The 23,128-nt window shown below is 34.8% G+C and overlaps 1 long non-coding RNA gene across 1 annotated transcript; it reads left to right on the top strand.

Moving 5' to 3' along the window:
• The first annotated feature begins 249 nt into the window (after nt 1-249).
• Nucleotides 250-22,222, top strand: LOC116449572. Its single transcript, XR_004242456.1, has 3 exons — nt 250-260; nt 16,549-16,554; nt 22,100-22,222. It is a non-coding gene; the product is annotated as an uncharacterized LOC116449572 (long non-coding RNA).
• Nucleotides 22,223-23,128: the final 906 nt, after the last annotated feature.

Here is a 23,128-nt window from a genome sequence, read left to right on the forward strand (position 1 = left end):
ATTGGAGGTTAACTGAGAGGCTCTCTGTAGATATTCTGAAATCAAAGCACAGACCAGAACCCAGCCTTTGATTAGGAGGTGTGAGATATGCATTCATATATACTCAGCCACAACTATTTTGAAAATACCTTCTACAAGCCTTTGTGTGTCTCTTCTTCAATAACTGTCCTGTATTAACATAATTGAAGTTCAATATTAATGAACAGATTTCTTAATTCTTTACTCCATTGTTTTGCTTTTATCCAGTCATAAAGCCACTAGTCTATCTCATAGAATGGTTTGTATTGAAAGGGACTTTAAAGATCATGTAGTTACAGCTTCCTGCCATGAACAGGTACACCTTCCGCTAGACCAGGTTGCTCAAAGCCCCATCCAACCTGGCCTTGAACACTTCTGGGCATGAGGCATCCACAACTCTGGGCAACCTGTTCCAGAGTCTCACCAACCTCAAAGTAAAGAATTTCTTTCTAATGTCTAAGCTAAACCTATTCTCTTTCAGTCTAAGTTATTGTTCCAGAGGATGATGGTTAATCCAGTAGGTCAAGTGCAAAAGTGTGGTACCAGAAATGTGAAACCAAATATTTTTACTTTATTGATGCTGTTTGAGTCTACTTCCTGTTATTAAACCTATTATTTTCAGTTTATTTCTTGATAGAACATGGTGTTACAATGTCCATAATACTATGACACAATTCAGGAAAACAGGAGAGGTTTTGAAGCTATGATAATTTGCTTTGTGTTAAGTAGTAACTATAGCAGTCTAAGAAATTTAAACAAAGCACAAAGTGAAGAGCTCAACTGACTGTGAAAGCCTGAGTGGGTGCTCTAAAGAACTCTTAAAATACTAGACAGAAACCTCATAAATTTAAATATATCATTGCAAACAACTGTATGAACAAATGTGGAAAATTCTTACTACTGAATCCTTCTCTGTTTAGAAAGAAGTAAAAAAAAAAAGTGAAAATTTGTCAAAGAAAGTCTGAGGAAGGAACAGTTCCCCAGGACTATTAGCAAGGAATAGCTGATTATCTCTACTCATTGTTGACTTCATTATTCTTTGAAATTCTGGGAATTCCAGTAGGCTATTTTCTGACAACAATAGGCTGTTGGAAGAGATCAGGCTCGTATGAAGACATCTATAAATTTTATCATTACTAATTCACATAATAGCATATTCTTTTTCAAATTTCTCTTATACATAGGGCCAGCAGTGCAGTGATATAAGATGTTCCTTCAAGAGCTGAAGTGTCTCTTGTTACTCTCTGTCTATCTATCCATCTAGGCATCATGTGGGACTTTCAAAATACAGGCAACAGCCACATAGTACCGTCCTATTTATTTTGTCTGACTGATGATCTTTCACATCAAAGTAGGGATGTTTCTCAAAGACTGACAGATTAGATCCAGTATTGACACTGACTGTTGCAAAAATGAGAAGGGGAAAATGGTAGCTGAGAGAAGACATTGTCCTTAGTCGTCCAAAGATGACGGGAAAATGATTATTATGATGACGACGGGGAATGTACCCTAAATGAATAAATCATTTACAAACACTTTCTAAATTTTGCTCTCCATGTCCAAAGTAAAGTGGCAGTTACATGGCTTGTGCACCTGTCTTCCTGCTACAGAAGGCTAATTCTTTTGGCATATCTCTTCCTCTAAGAAAATATCAGAAATACTTCTCACAATAACCGTCAGACTTTAAATTCACTGAATATTGCAGAAACATATTCCATTTGGATCTTCACTGGGAGAAACAGCACTGTGAAAATTGAGAGGAAAGACCTGGCTTTTGATTCAGGAATGCATGTTGTCATTCAAGGAATTTACGATTCAGTTCTGTTCGCCTAATTCTCAAGCATTGCATTACCAGCCCCATAAAAGCCATTTCCTAATGTGTGGTTTAACTACCAAAGAGAATGCATTAAGCTCTTTATGGTGTTTAGAGAGCATTCATGGCACAATGCATGCAGACTATACCACTAGTCTATTCTCTGCCAATGGCTTATCAACTGCAAGTTAAAAGAAAAAAGATTAAAGTATTCACCCACATTAAAACCGTGATGCTCATTTCCAGGCATAAAAAAAGAGATTTTGTTAGGAATATTATTTCATATTTTGCTCACGGGTAATTTCACTGAATGCATTCAAAATAATATGAGTTTTAGCTGCAACAATAATAAAAAATTCTATGTGAAAACCTATTTTGTGCAAACTCCATCTGATTCATAACTGAAAAGATTTGTAATTGCTATGGTCCTAACCACTGTTGCAATAGATCACAGAATCATGGAATCATTAGGGTAAGAAAGCACCTTAAAGGTCATCTAATTCTAAGCCCCCTGCCATGGGCAGGGACTCCTTCCACTAGACCAGGTTACTTGGAGACCCATCCAGCCTGGTCTTGGACACTTCCAAGGATGTGACATGCACACAGTAAAGAATTTCTTCCTAATATCTAATCTAAACCTACCTCCTTCAGATTAAAGCCATTCCCCCTTGTCCTGTCACTAAAAGTCCCCATCCAGCTTTCTTGCCAACCCCTTTAGATATGGGAAGGCTTCTCTAAGGTCTCCATTGAGCCTTCTCTAGGCTGAACAATCTCAACTCTCTCAGCCTGTCTTCATATAGAGGTGCTCCAGTCCTGTATCAATTTAGTGCCTCTTTACGGATTCATTGCAACAGGTCCACATCTTTCATACGTAGGGTACCCCAGGGTTGCACAGAGCACTCCAGGTGGGGTCTCACTAGGGCAGAGTAGAGGGGAAGAATCACTTCCCTTGACCTGCTGGTCACACTTCTTGTCATGCAGCCCACTGTGGTGGTGGCCTTCTGGACAACAAGCACACATTGCCGACACATATTGAGCTTTTCCTCTCTAAACACGCACAAGATTTTCTCCACGGGGCTAATCTCAATCCGTATTCCTTGCAGTTTGTGCTTGTGCTTGGGATTGCCCTGATGTATTTTCTTCATATACAACTAAAGAATTTCAACCTTGCGTAATTCATTTTGTTATGTGCGGTTAACCTGTGCATGCACAGGACTCTCCTCTCAGGAGAGGTTTCAATTTACTCACCTCAGTAACCTGCACCCAGAAATGTCTGTGAGAAAAAAGTTGGAACAAAGATCAAAGACCTTAAATCCATTTACCTCATTCATACTCTCTTTCAGATTCAGTTTCACGGATATGCTTGAAGAGCTTATTTCACTTTTCACAGACTCTTGACACAATTTCTGATTCTGATGCTCTTTTTATTAAGATTAAGGTTTATTTAATCACCTCTGCTTTGATATTACACAAAATATGACACCCAAATTAATACCAGCTTTGTCAGAATTTGGAAATGCAACTTTTTTCCCAACATCACTCACTCACTCAAATAAGCAAAAATAATTAAGCTTGCATATGTGTGAATTAGCTCAGGAGAAAGTGACAATATGATAGGGATAGCCACAGGAAAAAAGTATAGTAATAATCATCTTCTTCTAAAATGCTCTGAACCAAACACTTTCTAAAGGACCATCTGTGCTCCATTGTCATAAAAAATAATTAAAACACAGGAAAGGTATTTAAAAACATTAAAACAGGAATCTCCAGAGAATTGCAAAGCACAAACAATTATTGTCTACAGACAGAGCTGTAAAAATGCAAAATCTCCATCAATGAGCCAAGGAGGAAGGTTTTCAAATGAAGTTGTCCTTTTATGTCTAATTAAACACATACTATGTATTATTGCACAATTTCAGGTAAGTACTCTCATTTCTAGTTCTTCTAAAAGATAAATTGTGCAGTAAAACATAAGCACTAGAATGTACTTGAAATTTTTCCTAAGTTCGGTAGACTAGGTATCACGTCCTATAAAATTTTATTTCAGTAAGTTTTTATTGGAATCATTTTATGCTTACTGTACATAAAAACTGACCATTAAAAAGTAAGGAAAATAATGTTTTCAACACACTTTATAAACATCTTTTCCAAAAATACAATTCTCTAAAATGTAATTGTTTAGACTGATCTTTCACTTGGAGGTAGCAGCAGCAGCAAGTAAAAAGGTGCAGTTCAAATAAAATTTGGAAAGAACCAGATATAATTTATTTTTTTACCAAGTACTCTAAGTTAGTACTTAGAGTACTTTAAGAGTATTTGTAGACTCTTCTAGAAGAAAATCATGCAATTGGAAATTGTAATTTTCCGAAAAATGATGGATCCAGTTGAAAAGTCTGGTTTCATGTAAAAAGACAAACCTGCTCCTTCACTTCCACACTAAATTGAAAATTCTTGAACAGCACTCAGCAACTACTTTTTCCCTCAGATGCATTTTATGTTGATTTTTTTTTAATGTGAAATAAAAAATAAATACTGGGAAAAGGGAAATTGCATCTGAATGACAAGTTTCATGGGAAAATTAAACATTTTACAGAGAAAATTAAGCTAAAAATGGAGAAAATTCAAAACAATATTCATCCATTTATGTTGTTTTTGCATGAGATGAAAACTCTTTGGAACTTCAAAGGAATGTCATGCAATTCTATTACATTAGAGATGATGTTAATATATTGTTGAGGTTTTAGTAGCAGGATCCTTTCTTGACAAGTTTTTTCTGCTTTGTTGAGTGCTGACAGACCTTGCCTTGACAAAGCAAATGTCACATTCTATGCAACACATAGCTAAGAGATTTTCTATATTTCAAGAAAATAATAGTATTGCCTTTAACTCGAAACAAAAAAATGCCTCATGACTAAAGCAAAGCAAGCACCAGAAACAGTGTCTATTGAATAAAGCAAAGTAAAGGAAAAAAATTAAAACAAATCCAACCAGCTAAGCTGAAACAGGCCCAGTTAACTTTTCAGCAGAAATCATGTGGTAGTATTAATTTATCTTGTTGCACCTCACTTGACATAGCCAGAGAAAAACATAGGGCCTGAAGAAAGTTCCCATATATAACTTTCAACGTAAGTCTTAAATGAAACTTTCTTCCCCCTATACCCTGCCTTAATCTTCTTCAAGCATTTTCTGTGCTTTTCTTCATTTTATAAATAAATTCTAATGTCTGGGGTTTTTTTGCATTTTCCTTTTTTTGCAAACTCCTTTGTCAAATTAAAACCTCATTCCTTTTTAATAATTACATGGTCATAGAATTGTTACAATATAATCTGAATTACTGGCAAAAATAATCAGAAATATTCTAGCATTCCCAACATATCATAGTCCATGCATGAATTTCCTAGAACACAGACTACTCCATTAACAAGAAAGAGACTTTTATTTTGTATCCGTTTGTCAGGTGTCTTATGTTAAGAAAACATTTATCAGATAAATCTTGTCTACTTGAAGCTTCAAATGATTTTTCCAAGGTGTTCCAAATCCTTCAGAGCTTACTTGGGAAATTACTAAGACACTGGGCAGAAGGGAAGATCCTGGGATAAGTATGTAATTAGGAGGTAAGTCAAAGACAGGAGGAAAATTGTCTTTCTTTTAGATGAGGGTCTTTGACAGTTCTCTGTGTTAAGGCCCTTATTGTTCAATATATTCTTAAACAATTTAGATAAATTTATGAAAAATGAGGAAACAGTAATAAAAGTAAATGCTTATTATGAAGAACTGGAAAAAAGAAATTATGAGATTGACTGACTTGGTAGATTATCTGGTACATAAATAAAGCTACACACATGTGGAAAAACAGTTCTAACTTCAGATATTAAACAATGGACTCTGAGATAACCTTTATTATTCAGAAATGGAATCATAATAACCTTGATGAATAAAGACTATCAAATCAAAAATAAATTCAAAATAAGTCCTTTAAGCTCGCAGACATAGGGGTTTTTTTCAATTATCTGAGAGACAGGAATTGCATTTAAATTCCAACTACTTCACTTCCGACTGGCTTTTAAAACTGGTCTAATAGGTATGTTAAGAAAATGTGTTTTCCAAAACTACTTTGCACTAGAAACAGCCAAAGGGTTGCTCATACAAATGTGATCAGTTTAAGTTTCTGTGTGCCACTACTGTAGAACTGGCAGCTGACATTTATGCTACAGAGTACTTGAATGGATACTTGAATTCTAGGTTATGCAAAGAATTATAGCTATTAAAAAATTATACATACAGGTGACAGATTATTTGTCTGAAGACAAAATGCCTGAATTGGGAATGCATCAACAACCCAAGAGCAGATTAACTGTGAACCCAGCATGTTAAGGATGAAGCCATTATTGCATGCCACATGTTGGGAATATTCTGGAATCCCACAAATCAGTTATCTGAATTTACTTTCTCTTGTTTGCCTTTAGCCTTTTCTGGTTTTTGATTTTACACATTTCTATATGGCTACCAGAAATGATCTTTCCACAGCACAAAACAGTTTGAAGACATTTTGAAAGGTGGGACCACAGGCGCCCCTGTGTCAGGAGTACTTTGCTCTGTGCTTTGCAATCTACTTCTGACCATCATTTAGTGAGGAAGATGTCAGTACAGACCACATAAATTAGAGACCTGATATGATAGAAGCAATGCTTTGCAAATGTGAAGCACAGAATGCCTTTTTGCTGCAACACATACCATGAAAGCTGTTAACCCTAGCTAACCCTGCACTGCCTTTGATGATCAAGATTATGAATGTCAGATTAGAGTCACAGTCAATAACATACCTGAAAAGAAACATCTCAGGTTACCTGCCCAAAAAAAAGGAGATTGTAATTAGAGACTGAGGTTCAGTTCTCATTTCAGGCCAGCTCAGAGAACAGTTGCATTAGTGTTTCTTTCATTTGTTGGAAAGGGACAGCCTTGCAGATTTTTATCTTGATTTACATTTGACTGCTACTGAAAAAGAAAATGTGCTTGAACAACAGTGATTCTATGTCTTGCTTCACTGATACAAGCTGTTTTGCATAACATACCCACATCACCCTTTCATTCTCTTGCTCTTGGGAATCGATGCATTAATCTGAACTTGCTTTACTTTAGCATGAACAGGAACCACAGCTGTTTTAATTCAGGGAGACCACTGAGTTTATTGTCTTTAAACAACTGGGGTGGATTAATGCCATTTCTGGATAAGGCCAAAAAATAATAATTTTTAACACATATTTATACTTCCAGTAGCAAATAACCTTGACTACTGTGGAGGAATACTTGATTAAATCAACACTCATATACGTTACATATTAGATAGAAAAGATAGTTAAAAGATACGCTCTGTTTAAACCGATGCTGTCCAGCATGAAAATTCACAAATAGAATGAATGTATGAACCAACACAAGACTTGCTATTAGGACTGACTTGCTAACTTCAGAATATACTTCAATGATCTAAGTGACATGGCTGATGAGTTTAAGTTGGCCACAGTTGTTCAGAATGACAAGCAGGAGACCAGGGTCAGTATTCACAAGCTGTTGCAGTTCAAAGAGATCTGGAAATGGCAACAGTGCTTCTTGTCACAAGAAGATCTTGTAAGATCAGCAGTGTTCATAAAAGTTGGAGTGCCTAATAATAGATGCATGAATATAATCATGACATTCAGCCTTTGTCCATGATGTTGATTAAGAACAGATATGTAACTATTTAGACTTTTCTTCATTTAATATTTGCTTACAGTATAATAAAAACATTTATCAGTGAATCTTCAGACAGTTGTGCAAGAACATCTTACAAAGCATATTATTTTTTTTAAATTTTCTTCACTACTGCAAAATTAATAAGTAATTTTTTTACTTTATCCATAGACCTGTATTACTTTATCCATATACATCTTCTATTACAAAAATCGATGCTATGTGACATGACAAGGCACTCTATCTCTCTGGGTGACATGGTCCCTAAAATGAGGGTACTTCATGTTGAAAATATTGCTGTCAGGTGTGTTAAGAGATTTCTTCCACTGGAATTAAACTGATAGGTTATGGCAGTCTGGTGAGACAATGAAGAGTGACAGGAACTGCATCTCTTAAGATTGTAGCTAGAATTTGAAGGAATCAACAGTGGGAGAAGTGTTAAATACTTTTCCAAAATTACATTAAGATTCAGTGCTTTAAGTCAAGAGAAATAAGTATAAACCACCAGGCAATTACAGCACAGAGAACTGCTCAGGGCTGACTCATCTAAGAGACTCAAAATGTGTACTGTGACATTCAGAGTCATAGACATCACATGGCAGAGGACTGCCAGTACCTGTATTCTGAATTTTAACTAATTTCCTGAAAATTATAGATTTAATTTAATTTTCTAATTGCTTGCTCATTCTGTTTGCTGACATTAGTACAATGTATTTGGAACCGATTTTTTTCATTTTCATTGGATTAGAACAAATGAAACAAGAACTGAGATAATTTGAAAGCTTTGGCTTGGTTTGCAGGTTAAGTCTTCTATCATTAAAAGGGCAACTCTGTATGCTATTAAATGGAAGAGCTGTAATTGTACTAAATAATTTAAAGTTAGCTATTTCTGTCTCCTGACAGGAGAATCTCATTAAAATATTTGCAATAATAAATGAAATTTTTTTTTCAATTTGAGCCTATTTGTGAGAATAAACTTGGCAACTCACAGACATATTACATAATTTGCTTCCATTGTGTGCTGTTAGTTCCTAGTGAGCATCCTCTTCTAAAAATCAGGCCACTGGGAAGCTCTGCCAGTATTCTTTGGGAAGTTTTAGCCATCTAATACAAATAAACATATGACAGATTTTGATCCTGAGAGAAAATTCATTCTTTTCTTCTACTACTGCACTGACATCTCCAAAATTATATTTAGTTTAGACAAGTAAAAGAAGAAAAAAAAAACAGTAGACTTTTCCGAAAAATTTCTAGCAATGACAATTTTTTTCTATTAGCTCAATAAATATTTGCCATCTCCAGGAAGAATTACTGTAAAAATAGTTTTCCAAGACAAAGGTAAATTTATATCTAGACTAGAAAACCATGTGTCCCAGTAGTAGGAGCAAACATGTAAATGAAAATAGTTTGTATTGAAGAGAAAATTATTTTTATATAAATTTCAAGGAGGAAGAAATTAGTTTAAGTAAGCTCTACTCTTGTTCAATCAACCATTCTGGATTTGAAGTTATTTTGTGCATTCCTGGCTGGCATTTTTGGTTTTTTTCATTGAAACAAAATACAAGTTCTGCCTCACAAGTTTGTTCCCTGATGTGAACCAAGGCAAAGTAATAAGATTCAACTGGGAGATTAGCTTCAAATATGCTGATCCAGACTGAAATGCTGAAAAGGAAGCAGCTCCGAAATGTACATCTCTTGTAGAGTGTTATGTCACCTACCTATGCTTTCTCAGACAGGGACCAGATTAGATGATTGTGTGTTGCAGTGAAAAGCAAAGAGGAGAAAGTAATTGATTCATGTTTCTCTGCTCTTCAGATTAAATCTGCATCAATGAAATACATCAGAAGAAAATTGCTAGGTAGAGTGGGCAGTAATATCATGACCAAACACAATTTTTAAAAGACAGCAGTAAAATTCCAGTAAGTGTGTAAAACTCAACGTGATGTATGGATGGATGTGAGAGTTTACCTGACGTAAATGTAAACCTGAATAAAGACAGGCTTTATGTTCGGTCACTTGTCACATACATAAGAAGCTCCACATTAAGGTTCACAAGCCTTGTGCTACTCCTCACTAGTACAGATATTGACATCCTATTCTAAAGTAGTGGCTTACAGGATCCTTAGGAAGACAGTCCAAGCAGATGTCTCCATGAGTTTAAATTTTGATAGACTGTGGATTCAGAAGTAATTTTTGTTCCTTTGGATTATTGAAGTAGTATAGTACTCTAAAGCACATTTCCATTAAGTCAATATGCTTATTTCCATTACCCTGTTAAAGTTTTTTCTAGAGAGTGTCTTTTCATGATGGAGAGCAGAGGTATGACAGGTAAATTTACAAGCTAAGTACACTTGATGGCAAGAATCTTTACCAAAAAATTTTACTCAGTTATATTCATCTGGATTCCTTCATCATGCTTCTGCATAAAACAATTTAAATCAGCAGTCATCCTACATCTGGTTAGAGAAATGACTACCTCCACTGCATTCTACAAATGAAAGAGGACGTGGTACAAAGAGAGCTGAGAGCTACAGAATGTATGATTGACACGCTAAATGATGTGCCAAGCTGATTAAATAAATCCTTCTTCAAATAGAACCAGTTATAAAAAAAAGTGACAGATGTATATTTTCTGCTGGGATTTATACAACCATCTGGCCTTGCAATTTCCAGATGGAAGTTTCACATTAAGTTCTCAAACTGAGATTCTAAGGTATTTGAAAGATCCGTGTTTTCCTTTATTCAAGTATCTGTGGGATAGATGAAGTGCTCTCAACACTGATGGTTGTAGCTGACTAAGGCAAATTGAATTTTTACATAGTATGAAATCTATTGCTTTGCCAAATATTCCCTTAATAAATTCATTCTATTAAAAGCTCCTGCATGATTAATTAAAATAGTATCTTCAAAGACATTTGCAGAAAGTCAGAATTTCACAGCTCATAGCAAACTTTAATGAGACAATTAAGCCATAGAAGTGCTTTCATTCTTGCATTTGAGTTTGTTTGCTATATTTAACTTTATACCATAAGGAAGCCTTTCAAACTTGTCTTTTAGTGTTTCAGAAGAACTTTCAAGAAACTAATATTGTACACAGGGCATGAACAGATATACCACGACTAAAGACATTTAGGATTTAAATTAAGGATGACAGAATTGCAAATGGAGATAGAAACACCAAGCTAAACAGGCAAAATCTTATGCAGACTTTTAATAAAAGATAGGTTAAACATTCTGGAAAGTATATGTGGTCTAAATTAAAATACTACACTGTAGATAAATAATCCTATGCACAAGTGCAAATAGTGAATGACATCATGGAAACCTCTGAGAAATTCACAGAAATCAAGAACCTAATAACCTATCTGAGGTTACTGCCCCCTCAGCCTGACCTCATTTGTTGGTTGACTGTTGAAAACAGTGATTCCCTTGTAAAGTAAAGGGAAAATACAGAAATATGGAAATACTTGACAATATCTCTCAGCTCTTCTGGCTGCAGAAGAGGATTGCAGGGGGTGAGGACTGCCTCGGAACATAGCACAGTGTTCACTTCTCTAACTCCTTCACATGAGTCATGGAGCTTCCTTCAGCTGCTACAGTTTGAAGAAAACCATTTGGAAAGAAATTAATTTTAAAAGATTTTATAAGTATCAACTCTTGATAATTGAAATATTTTGGTCTTTTCCTTTCTCAAGTGATGTCTTAGTTCTGAAAATGTAAAGCAAAATGGTGATGCAGATGGTATGGAACACTATAATATAGGTGATGAAGATAGGTGTTTTCATTCTAGATTCTTGCATGCTGATATTTTTAGTTACTAAAAATCAAAACTAGGAAAGTAATGACAAAATTTATGATGATTAAGATGTGATAACTGGACTTTGAAAATGTGTTTCAATATAAGGTAAGGCAAAATCTTATCCAAGGCAAATGTCTAAGGTAATAAAATCTAAGAATTAAATTTAACAAGTAAGTGAAAAATATAATATAAAAAAAAATAGCTCTTCTCATATTTGCATTCTCTGTCTGTTTTGTAGCTCTTTGAGCTACAAAAGTTAAAGTACTACATGCTTGATACTTTCCACTGACTTTCAGCTCCTACTTGAGCTGCAGAACTATTTTCCTTCGTCCTGTCTCTTCCGTAGAACGTGGATCGCAAGTCATTGTGACCATTGCAATCTGTGTGCAGTATTTATTATGCCAATCAATTTGTTTACAGAGTAGCTTCATATTCAGAGTAATGACTTATAACTCAAACCCAGTTTGATTAATTTTACTTAGGAGAAAAACACAAATGGGAGTTATCCCAAAGTAAATGAATAAATACATACATGCACACATCTATAAATGCATACTAGATAACTGCACAGTATTAAAACCTTGAGAATTCAGCCTAGGTCACAGTTTCAAAATATGGGATGCTGACATGGGATAAAACTCATCTGTAGTTCTGCATATATTATACTCCCTCTAACCTGCCAGCAGAGGACAAATTGCTCATTCCATCTTATACACTATATAATCATGACAGCTGAAAAAAACAATAATTATTAACTCAGGTAAGTGATAAATAACCTTCTTTATCTAGTAAATGCTTGAAGAAATTCAACTAGGTGGCTGGTTTGAAGATGCTAAAAGGAAATAAACAGCAAAAGTTCAAATCAGGATATTTACTTTAGCGGAGAAACTTTAGACACTTTCTCTGTTGGCAAAAATACATTTTTTTTTTTTTACCTAGAGGCTTTTTGGGTTTTGCAATATTGCTGAAAGTAACCTAAGTGCTCAAAACAAGCCTTTTTAACAAGGCACGTGACCAAAAAAATGATATATTTTGAAATTAAATTCACTTACTCAAAATTTAGTTCACTCTCTTTTTACTATATATATATACTGTGACAATATGTAATATTAGTATGGGATATGTTAAATAACAATTCTTGCATTCGAAAAGATTCTTATTTTGGAGTTAGACATTCCACCTGCTACTTCTGTTCCAGAATATTGCAGATCTTTGCAGCAGCTTTGCGAGATTTTTAGATCCATCTTTGGAAGGCTCGTGTATATTACATATTCCTGAGGACAGTTTGCTTTTTAAGAGTTGGACTTACTTACTGGATGTTGTCACTATTGTTGTCACAGGACATCAACCAAAGACAGTAAATTTTGAGGTCATGAATAGTCCAGCATTTACATTAAAAATCTGGTCAGCAAATGGTATGCAAATAATTGTTTAAAAATTTATTAATTATAGATTCTGTCTTAGTATTAAACATTGCATTGAACACTGATAATGAGACAAACATAAAAACAGACAGAGAATGTAAATATGAGAAGAGCTATTTTTTTTTATATTATATTTTTCACTTACTTGTTAAATTTAATTCTTAGATTTTATTACCTTAGACATTTGCCTTGGATAAGATTTTGCCTTACCTTATATTGAAACACATTTTCAAAGTCCAGTTATCACATCTTAATCATCATAAATTTTGTCATTACTTTCCTAGTTTTGATTTTTAGTAACTAAAAATATCAGCATGCAAGAATCTAGAATGAAAACACCTATCTTCATCACCTATATTATAGTGTTCCATACCATCTGCATCACCATTTTGCTTTACATTTTCAGAACTAAGACATCACTTGAGAAAGGAAAAGACCAAAATATTTCAATTATCAAGAGTTGATACTTATAAAATCTTTTAAAATTAATTTCTTTCCAAATTCCTGGTCACAGCAGTGTGGTAGCAGCACATAACATCTCGACCTTTTAAATTAAAAAAATACCATGATAGTGGTGGTATATTCTCATTAAAAATCCCTGTTTTCAGAATAATAAGACTTGCTCAAAATAAGTAAATATCAAAATATGAAACCTGATATGGCGTCTCTCTCCTGTCTCAGGATCCACTAAATTCTCCTTAATTTCAGATTAAAATAATAATTTTTTAGCAATTTTTTTCTTTCTCCTTTATGTGACATTTTATGGCATAGTAAGAAGCCATGGAATGTGGAAGGATAAACTAATCATTGAAACTGAAGTTTGCTGCTGAATCTTAGTATCTTTTGCATGAGGTATTATTTTCATAACCTGTTTATTCCTGTTTCAGTTTTTTTAAGACAGATTCTGACTAGATCAGCAGGAAAATGTCCAGTCCTTGGGCCATAAAATGAAACATTAAAATAATCACTTATATTCAGCTATATTACTCCCTCTCTGCAGCCAGAACACCTGTCCTCATGTCTAAGATTGTTCACACTTGCTTAATCAGCAGTCCAGGAATCCTTCATACAGTCATAGTCAATCTGCCAAGTTACTTGAAAGCAAAGAGGCTGGTATTTTCTTATGAACATTTCAGGCATGTAACTTTTACATTGAAGGATTTCTGGGTTTGAGGGAGCATAACCAGAAATTTAACGTCAGGCAGCAGAATGGAAGCACACAGAGGATCTGCTTCTGATGGCCACTGCTGATGTGAGGTGACAGACCTTCTAACGAAAGAAAATTTAAAAACTCTGAATATTGTTAAAGTCTATAGCATGCACTGACTAGGGAATTCTGAAAAACTTTCCAATGCAGAAAAACAGACACAGAAATTCAAATATGATTCAAGACGAAGATTAAACTAAAGACAATTAAACTGCTTCATTTATTGATTTGTGGCAAGAAGCCATTTAATCAATCAGTGCAAAGCTGCTAAATGCTTTCCCTTTAAAGTCATGAGATAAAAAAGATTGATAAATGCCACCAGTTAAAGTCAGATTTTAGTCTTGTGTTAAGACTGTCTTTCAGTACTGCTCTGTCCTGTCCTACTCTCCCTCTATGATTCGGTTGTTACATCAGCAAACCATAAACCCCAACAATATTTTTAATCCACATTTAGCCTAGTCTGGCAACACAGACGGTAAAAATTGAGTATAAGGAGTATTATGGAAGTTTAAATTGTTTAAAATTGTAATTTTCCCCAATTTATCTCTCAGTCTAGTTGTGAAGTTCCTTAACAACAGTCATAATGGAATCATAACTGTTATTAGAATTATAAAGTATAATTACAATAAAATTAGTGTTCCTTAGACAAAACTACATTATCATGAAGTTAATTACCATTCTGCATCCTTGAAATACTTTAACTGAATTAGAAAAAGGCACATTAAGACCAGTCCCATTCTTGTGTCAGCAGTTAAAACTTCTGCCATAAGTACGAGCCAAAAGGTGATGCTCAGGATGTGTTACATGGTCTACAAAAATGCACATAAATTATGTTAGAAACACAGAACATGATATGATATGAACATCATATCATGACATGATATATTTCAAATATACTAGCCATACATTTTTAATGGCATAACTTTTTGCAAGGTTAAGACCTATTCAATTAGAAAAAAGTTACACGGACTAAAGAACATAAGAAGCAATAGTGAAATAGAGATCAGGCTTTAAAAGTCTTCAATACACAGGTAAACTTCATTTTATCTACTTGTTTTAATGGTTTCTCGAAAACTCAAGAAATTTACAAGCAGTTTTTTCCTGTCAACACATTTTATTTGTAAAGACAGATGGAAAGATGTTTTTTGAAATTTATACCACATTCAAAATATCGCAGATAAGAAATGCTAAGCATTGATGCAGTTTTGCATGTGGGAGAGGTCTGTGTTATGGTGTCTCAGGCTGATCTGATGTTTTTGTGGTGACAAGATAGTGTTTAAGGTTTCAGCTGAGAATGAAGCCTTTTCCTCTCTTTTACTGGAGTTGTTTCCCTTCTAAAACCAATTTCAATTTCAGGTCTTCCAAGGTATCTAGAGGATGGATGATAGGTTTGCTTGATTGTTTTGACAAGAGCAGTAGGTTCATTTGGCTGGTGCACTTAAAAAAGTGTCAGTTTTCCAAAAATATTACTAGCAGTCCTTGCAACACACACAAAGGTGAATGAGCAGATTAGTAGACTGATCTATCTCACATCAACGTTCTGGAAAGGCTGAAGGTAACTTTACTTCTCTTGATTTTAATTAAGTTGTAGTAAATTTCTAATCCACAGGAACTTTATTTTTCTACAAATATCCCAGCAAAGTGCTTCTCACAAGTGTATTCCTGTCAACACAAACGTAACCCTAGGAACAATTTGCACAACATCTTCATTAACCATTTCAGAACTACTAGGAACTTTTATGATTATAGTCTCCTTCTCTTTGACAAGTCCCCTGAACTAAAAAACCATTTTCTTGTTTGTAACAAGTTGGGTTTAAACTTGATTTTATCTATATTTTTTTTGAAAATATTTTAAGGTGCTTTTATTCTGAGATCGAGGTCCTCAATTTTTAGTACAGTAAATCTCTACATATTTGGATTGTGTTTCAGTAACTGTTTTTATTATAGTCAAAACACTCTTCTTTCATTACTAAAAAGATAAATTTAAAAGTTAATATTAAAACTGACATGAAAAGATACCAGAAAAAGAAACTGGATAGTGAAGAGGCAATTGGAGAATCAAATCCATGACCAATACATAAAATTATGCATATTTATGTGCATCTGGCTAAAAAGTATGCTAATATCCTTTAATTAAATAAATTAGTAACTTTTCTTTTCCTTTTTTTTTTTTGGTATGTTGTAAGGCTGAAGATGGTTAGGCATGTATCTTGAATGACACAAACCAGAAGACAACAGCAAATTAAATAGAAAGCTAAAGGGTCACAGAAAGGAATACAAGAAAAAGAAAAAATATGTAAACAGAACACTTAAAGAAAGAAAGCAAATAAAATGTATAAACGTCAGATGGAGAGAAGAATAAAAATGGTTTAGGAACTTAATGAAAGAGGGAAAAGAAAGGCTTTACCTACAATTAACTAAAAATGTTTGTTTCACTTGCTTGGCCAAAAAAAATCCTAAGAAAATTAATGGAGAGAAGGAAGAATTTTGTATGACTCATATTACAGAGGAACTTTTCACTAGTACAATTTTGTAAAATTGAATCATTTAACCAATGGAGAATGGGGTTGATCAGCATTCGATCAAAGCTAAAAGCAACTGTTGAAAATGTATGAATATTTCCCATAATTTAGTTAGGAATCATAGCATTTGTAATTGCTCACCATTTTCATGCCACACTCAACAAAGCCTTTGGGTAGCCAGTGACTGAATTAGATAAGTTGCATCAAGCAAGCACAAGCTTTCTTATGTTTCTTATTGACATTGTCTCCAATCCCAGGTAGAGATAATTTTCAGGATTTCCCTTACTATGTGTTTCTGTTTCTGAAAGCACAGCCTGTGCAGAATGGTCAGTCTCCACTGCTCCTGCCCTCTATGGTCTGCTGTACCAAAGCAAGTTAACGCAACAAAGCCTTCATGTTCCATGAAAAATTACCAAGAAGTGTAACCATGGGAAAACAAGGGGGAAAACTTCCTTTGTCAAAGGTTTTTGGAGATTTACCTGTAAATCCATCCCTAATTTCAGTCAATCCTATGTATAGCCAATAGACTCACAGCCCAAAGAAGCAATATTGAGGACTTAGTGAAATATTCCATAATGCAGCATCAGTGGCATTGGTTCAACTCCTCTGCAGTGTAAATACATTGAAAGAGAATCTAGAATAACTCCCTACAGTGTGCTGGCAAAAAAGGTACAAACCTAAATTAATGACTAGACAAAGTCATTAATGTTCATATTTTAAAAGCCTTACTGCTGATCCAGAAACAGCCAAAATGTTATGAAGAAATTACTGGTAATCTACCCACAAAAAAAATTTACACACGGTTATCACCGTTTTGCTAGTATCTGCCTTGCCTGGAAATACCCAGGATCCTCTAAAAGGTCATATTGTTTCAACTGACAAAAAATTATTCTGTCCCCTTTGTTTCTTTTAAAATAAATTGAAGAATAATACTGGAACAAATCCAATTAAAAGATGGGTGTTTTTCAAGGAGTGCAATTGTAATTTAATTTTGACAAAACTGAACCTGCAGCTTTTAAACATGGAAGGCAAATGTTCTTTGAATTGCGGCTGAAGAAAAACAAAGTCAAAATGAGTAAGACAGAATAAGATCTTTCTGTAACAGCAAATCTTTAGTAATTCCTATTGTCAGTTTTTACAGAAATGCTGGAAACAACTCTTCTCACACTTATTCTTCAAACAAAATTTGATAAACATGGGTGCTTATCATTCATAGTAAAATGTATAAACTAAAGGAGGCACAACTCAAATCCACAAGATGAGAAAATACTAAATACAGAAATAGAGAAATACATAAGCATTAATATTTTATAGAGGGATAGATTTAAATTTCATTTAAAGAATTTCATTAACAATATACTTCATTCCTAGGATCACATGACAGTGACATCAGAAGGAAGACATGCCTTTTTATGTCAGTGCCATCTCCCACTTATATTCTAGCACCAGCATTTTTCCCATGTTTTAGTACTCACAAAAATGCTTTCATTTGTCACTCTAAAGTAATAGTAATTTTCAGCATTGCTGGGAGCCCAACACTACATGCTTATGGGGAAGGTTTAACGTACTGTAAAGGCTTGAAAGATGAGCTTAACCTTGCAGTGTCGTACTTAGCCCTGTCCTTTCTCATCACCTGCCTTCACAGACTGCCTGTGTGATGGCAGAAGGGCTGCGTGCAGGGGTGTGCAGATCAGTACCCAACAGAGCTGGATCATCAGGTATCATGGTTTAACCCCAGCCAGCAGCCAAGCCCCACGCAGACACTCACTCACTCCACACCTGTGGGATCAGGGAGAGAGTTGGAAGAGTAAAAGAGAAGTCGTGGGTTGAGATAAAGGCAGGTTTATAGAGAAAGCAAGAGCCATGCACACAAGCCAAGCAAAACAAGGATTTAACTCACAGCTTCCCATGGACAGGCAGGTATTCAGCCATCCCCGGGACAGCAGGGCCCCATCATGTGTGATGGTGACTTGGGAAGACAAACACGATCATTTGAAATGTTCCTCCCTTCCTCCTTCTTCCCCCCACTTTACATACTGAACATGATGCCATCTGGTCAGGAAAATCCCTTTGGTCAGTTGGGGTCACCTGTCCCAGCTGTGTCTCCTCCCAGTCTCCCATGCACCTCCAACTCCCTTGTCCACATGGCAGTATGAAAAGCAGAAAAGGCCTTGGCTCCATGTTAGCAGTGCTCAGAAATAACAAAAGCATAAGTTTTGCAGTCAAGAAAGCTGAGAAGCAGTCAAAGAAACATTAAGCCATCTCAGATCCTGCTTACAGATTTAAACTCAAAAACTCAAAAAAGTCAGACATCAAGCTCAGTAAGGCTGGGTACCCTAGCTGAAGCTAGCTCAAGTGGAAGTAATAATTTTAAAGTAAAATGCAAACATGCTTTTAGATCTCAAAATTAGAAATCTGTCTACAACATATGCAAAACAAATCTTTTTGATTTTTTAGTTATTCACAGATTATTTAATTCAATGGAGTAGAATTAATGCAAGAACAAAGCAATGCTTATGAACACATTTCATTGATTATCATGGTAGCTATTTTCATCCTTTTTACCACCAGAAGTCAGTTTATAAAATGTCACATATCATTCTTTTTCAGAAAACATTGTATTTCTTCACACCTTGTTTTTGTGATAAACCTGGTTTCTTTTGCCAAACAGTCAGAAATAGTAGATGCATTTGCTTCCTTGACTTTATGGATGGCTGAAGAGCACCATTTGGTTTAAAAAAAAGCTAACTTTTGGTGCCTCCAAACTATCTTGCAGCAACAGTATGGAACCTCTTTAGCCTGTAGATTAGCTCGTCATGAGACCATAAGAAGAAGCAACATGGGAAATTCATGAGTACTAAAATTGTGTCATCTGGTTTTTGTTAGTATTAGATATTAGAGTCACAGAAATCAAAACAAAACCAAATAAAAATAACCACAGAAAAAAACCTCCCCACAAAAATAACAAAACTGCCCTAGCAATAATAAAAGCCCCCCATACCCACCCACCCCACACACACGAGAACCCAAACCCACCATCTGAATGGTTGCAGCTCAGTGCTGCCTGCTTAGAGAAAAATAGTATTTTAGCATTCATATTTAAGTATCATTCTTCAAGTTCTAGAAAGATACAGGAAGTCAGCAGAACAAAACTGAGCAATTTCTGTGAGCAAAGATAAAACAAATTCTTACTGTGGAAGCAAATTTCTTCTTCTGGAGTTAATTGCATGTCAAACCTGCTGGATGACATAAAGAATGGGTAAATCAAAATAGGTATAACTTGTTTCTCTCTCTTGTGCTACTGAAAAAAGTTTCACAGTTTGAACAATTTCTTCCTTTAAAAAGTTTCAATTTTGTGTGACAAATTACACTTCTGCATTCTTAAAGAGCAGCATGTCTGAGAAAAATAAAGAAACTTCAAAAACTTCTGTTGATAATGAACCTCAGCTATAAAAATTCCAGGAGAATTCTCATGGGGATGATAAAGAATCTTTATAACCCTATTTCAGTAATTCAGATTAGGTTATTGATGATAGGCTTGTTTCATTATATTATTTATTGCTGTTTCATTATTTTCCCGAAACAAATTCCCCATCTTTCTAGAGAACTTGTATCTGTATTGCACATGGCACTAAAACCTCAGTGCAATGCAATAAACAGCAATTTTGATATCAGCTAAGGGAATCAATTCAAGGTGTCGCACAAAAAAAACCCCACAAGCCCCACAAAAACTCCAGAAAACTTTGTTTTGTTTGTTTTTGGGTTTTTGTGGCTTTTTATTTTTTTTTTGAGAAAGCAATATATTTGTTATGGAGTAGACATAATTGACAAGGTTTTAAAGAAATTATGTGTAAGGGACAGAGAAAATTATTTCTGAATATAAGATATCTGGACTTACAGAAATTAAGCCATTCTTGGATACTTTTATAATCCTTAGAAGAAACTCAACACCCTAAGAGATAAAACAAATAAGAAATATGTGAAATCTGACAAAACACCTTCTCTCTCCGTGTTACTTTTAGCTCCCTTTCAATATCAAAGGACTATAGCTGTGTAGTACAATGTAAAAATTAAATGTGAAAAGAGTAGCCTTTGCCTTTTTATTTTTAGGAGGATATTTTGACTTCTGATGTACAGAAACTCTCAAATTCATTTATAAGCATTATGAAAAATGCAACAAAAACTATCTAAAAACCTGGTCGTCTGATATCCCCATCTCTTTGACATCCATAAAAATATACAAGAGTCTCTGGCTGAGTCAAACCAAAGATCCATCACACCTTGTGCTTTGTTTCAAATGATGGGTAGTAGACCTTGTCTGGGAAAAAGGAAATGTAAAGTTACTACCCCAGATTCCAGACTCCTATAGTTTGCAGCTCAGAGACTTCCTGACTCAGAGATTTGTATTCCATAGCCTGATTTGATTTTCCTAGCATGAGCAGATCCAATTACTCTGTGGTGCCTGGAAAAACGTTGAGCACCCATTCATCCTGTTGCAAGGAGTCCTACAGCATAATTATAGCCTAGTCATTCCAAATTCAGTCATCTTTCAGAAACCTTAGGACTTGATAACTTTGTCACCTTACTCTTCATCCATTTACACATATGTTAAACAGCACAAGTGTCACACAATGTACTACTGATTTTCTTCCACTGAGAATGAAGAAGAAATTTTTACTCTTTGCTTTCCTTTCAGTTTTATTTATTTTTACGGGTTTGGGGTTTTTGTTTGTTTGTTTTAATTCGTGTGAAATTGTTCCTTTTTATCTGCTGGTTTCCCAGAGACACTTTGAAGGGAAAACCTTGTTTAATGTATTTTGGAAATCAAAGCAACCTACACTGAATTATACATATATCTTACAAAATATGAAATACTTTCCTCATACATATCTGTATACCATGGAGACTCATTATTAAACCACAAGGAATGCAGCTCTGAGGGCACCCAAGAGCAAATCATATGAAATAAAAGCACAACACAGTGTGAACCAAAGCCATGAGCAGCATATGATGATTTCCCTTTGATTCTTTTAGCCATTCAGTTATTGTTAAGAAGTAGTTTGCAGGACTGAGTGAATAAAGAGATCAGCACACATGGTGAGATTATTAAAGCACATTCAGAAAAGTGTCCAGTACAGCCCAATCCATTACAGCCTACTACAAAAGTGTCTCGTGTTTGGAACTCTATCAGAGCAGTGATTTTTGAATGAAGCAAAAACTAATCTGTTTGCTAATATATAAATTATGAAGACACAATTAAGGATAAACTTTCCCTGAAGTTTGTCTTCTAAAATACAAAATTCTTTCACTTGAGAAGAGAAAGAAGATACAGTTTATGCTATTCTATATACAGTATGCTAAGACCTATTAACTGACTTAGAAAAGAATCGATACAACTGTAGTACAAATAATGATGTCTTAGGTTTTAACTTTTATATTTTTCAAATCCTGTACTGCCTAGTGTGTAACTCTGAAGTTTTTTGTGGCCTGTTAGCTGTTGTTCTCTCATGCTGGTTAGACATAACAAAGCCTCTCTAGGTTTCCATATCAAGGACACCAGGCCCCAAAATGTGCAAAAAGCCTCTGAAGGGGGGCAAACTCGAGGTAATTACATCATGAACTGAGGTTATAATTGTAGAATTAACCCTGATATGCAAATGGACCAAACTTATAAAAGTGTGAAGAACCTGTGAGCCAGGGTCCATCTTGGGTGGAGCCTTTGGCCTGCCCAGGGTGTACCTTTGAAGGTCCTTCAAATAAATACCTTCTTTTATTATCTTATTCTTGTCTAGTCTCTGTGTTTTAGGTGGCTACCTCAGGCATCAATAACAGCAATATCACCTTTGACTCTACAGTAATTAACTCTACTGTTATTTTTTTAATTGTCTAATACCCATTTATCTGTATTGTACCTGCTTCTTTTATCCCTGTGACTTTTAAGAAGGGAACAGCATGAGTTTGATTATTAATCAATGCTGAGTGTAAACCACCTTTCCATCTTGCCTTTAATGTTAAATTTTTTTCTTCAAAGAAGGTTTTCCAGGTATACAACCCCTGAAAATTGCAGATCCGAATTATCTGATAAATTTATGTATTGATATCTTTAGATTTTTCAACGGGACCATGCCTATTTTCAACTATGTTAGAAATATGTCATAACTTAATTTTATGCCTGTAGGAGTTATATTACATGACTGTGTTAATTTGGCATTTACATCAAAAGATGTTTACTTGCAAAGCAGTACTTGTCTATCTATCTGGTTAATAATATAAGGATCTGAAGACAGATACAAACTCCTTTTATACGACTTTAGCCATAAAAATTACTGTCCCCCACAGACAAAAAATATATATTTTAATACAATTAACAGAGATTTAACTTTCTGACAACTAACAACTAATTTTGTAACAACTGACTCTGATGGTTGCATTTTTAATTCTTCTGTTCCTTTTGTATTTTCCATATTGACACCAGTAGAATCAGAAAAAGCTAATGAAAATTCAGATTGAAGTATTGATCTCCATAAGCAAGCAAATACTTAGCAAGCCTAATTCTGTTTAATATTAACAGTTGAAAAACTCCAGTGTTTGTAGAAGATGAATCAAGCTAAGAGACAA

This window comes from Corvus moneduloides, chromosome 1 (genome assembly GCF_009650955.1).
Source record: "Corvus moneduloides isolate bCorMon1 chromosome 1, bCorMon1.pri, whole genome shotgun sequence".
In the NCBI taxonomy this organism is placed as follows: Eukaryota; Metazoa; Chordata; class Aves; order Passeriformes; family Corvidae; genus Corvus; species Corvus moneduloides.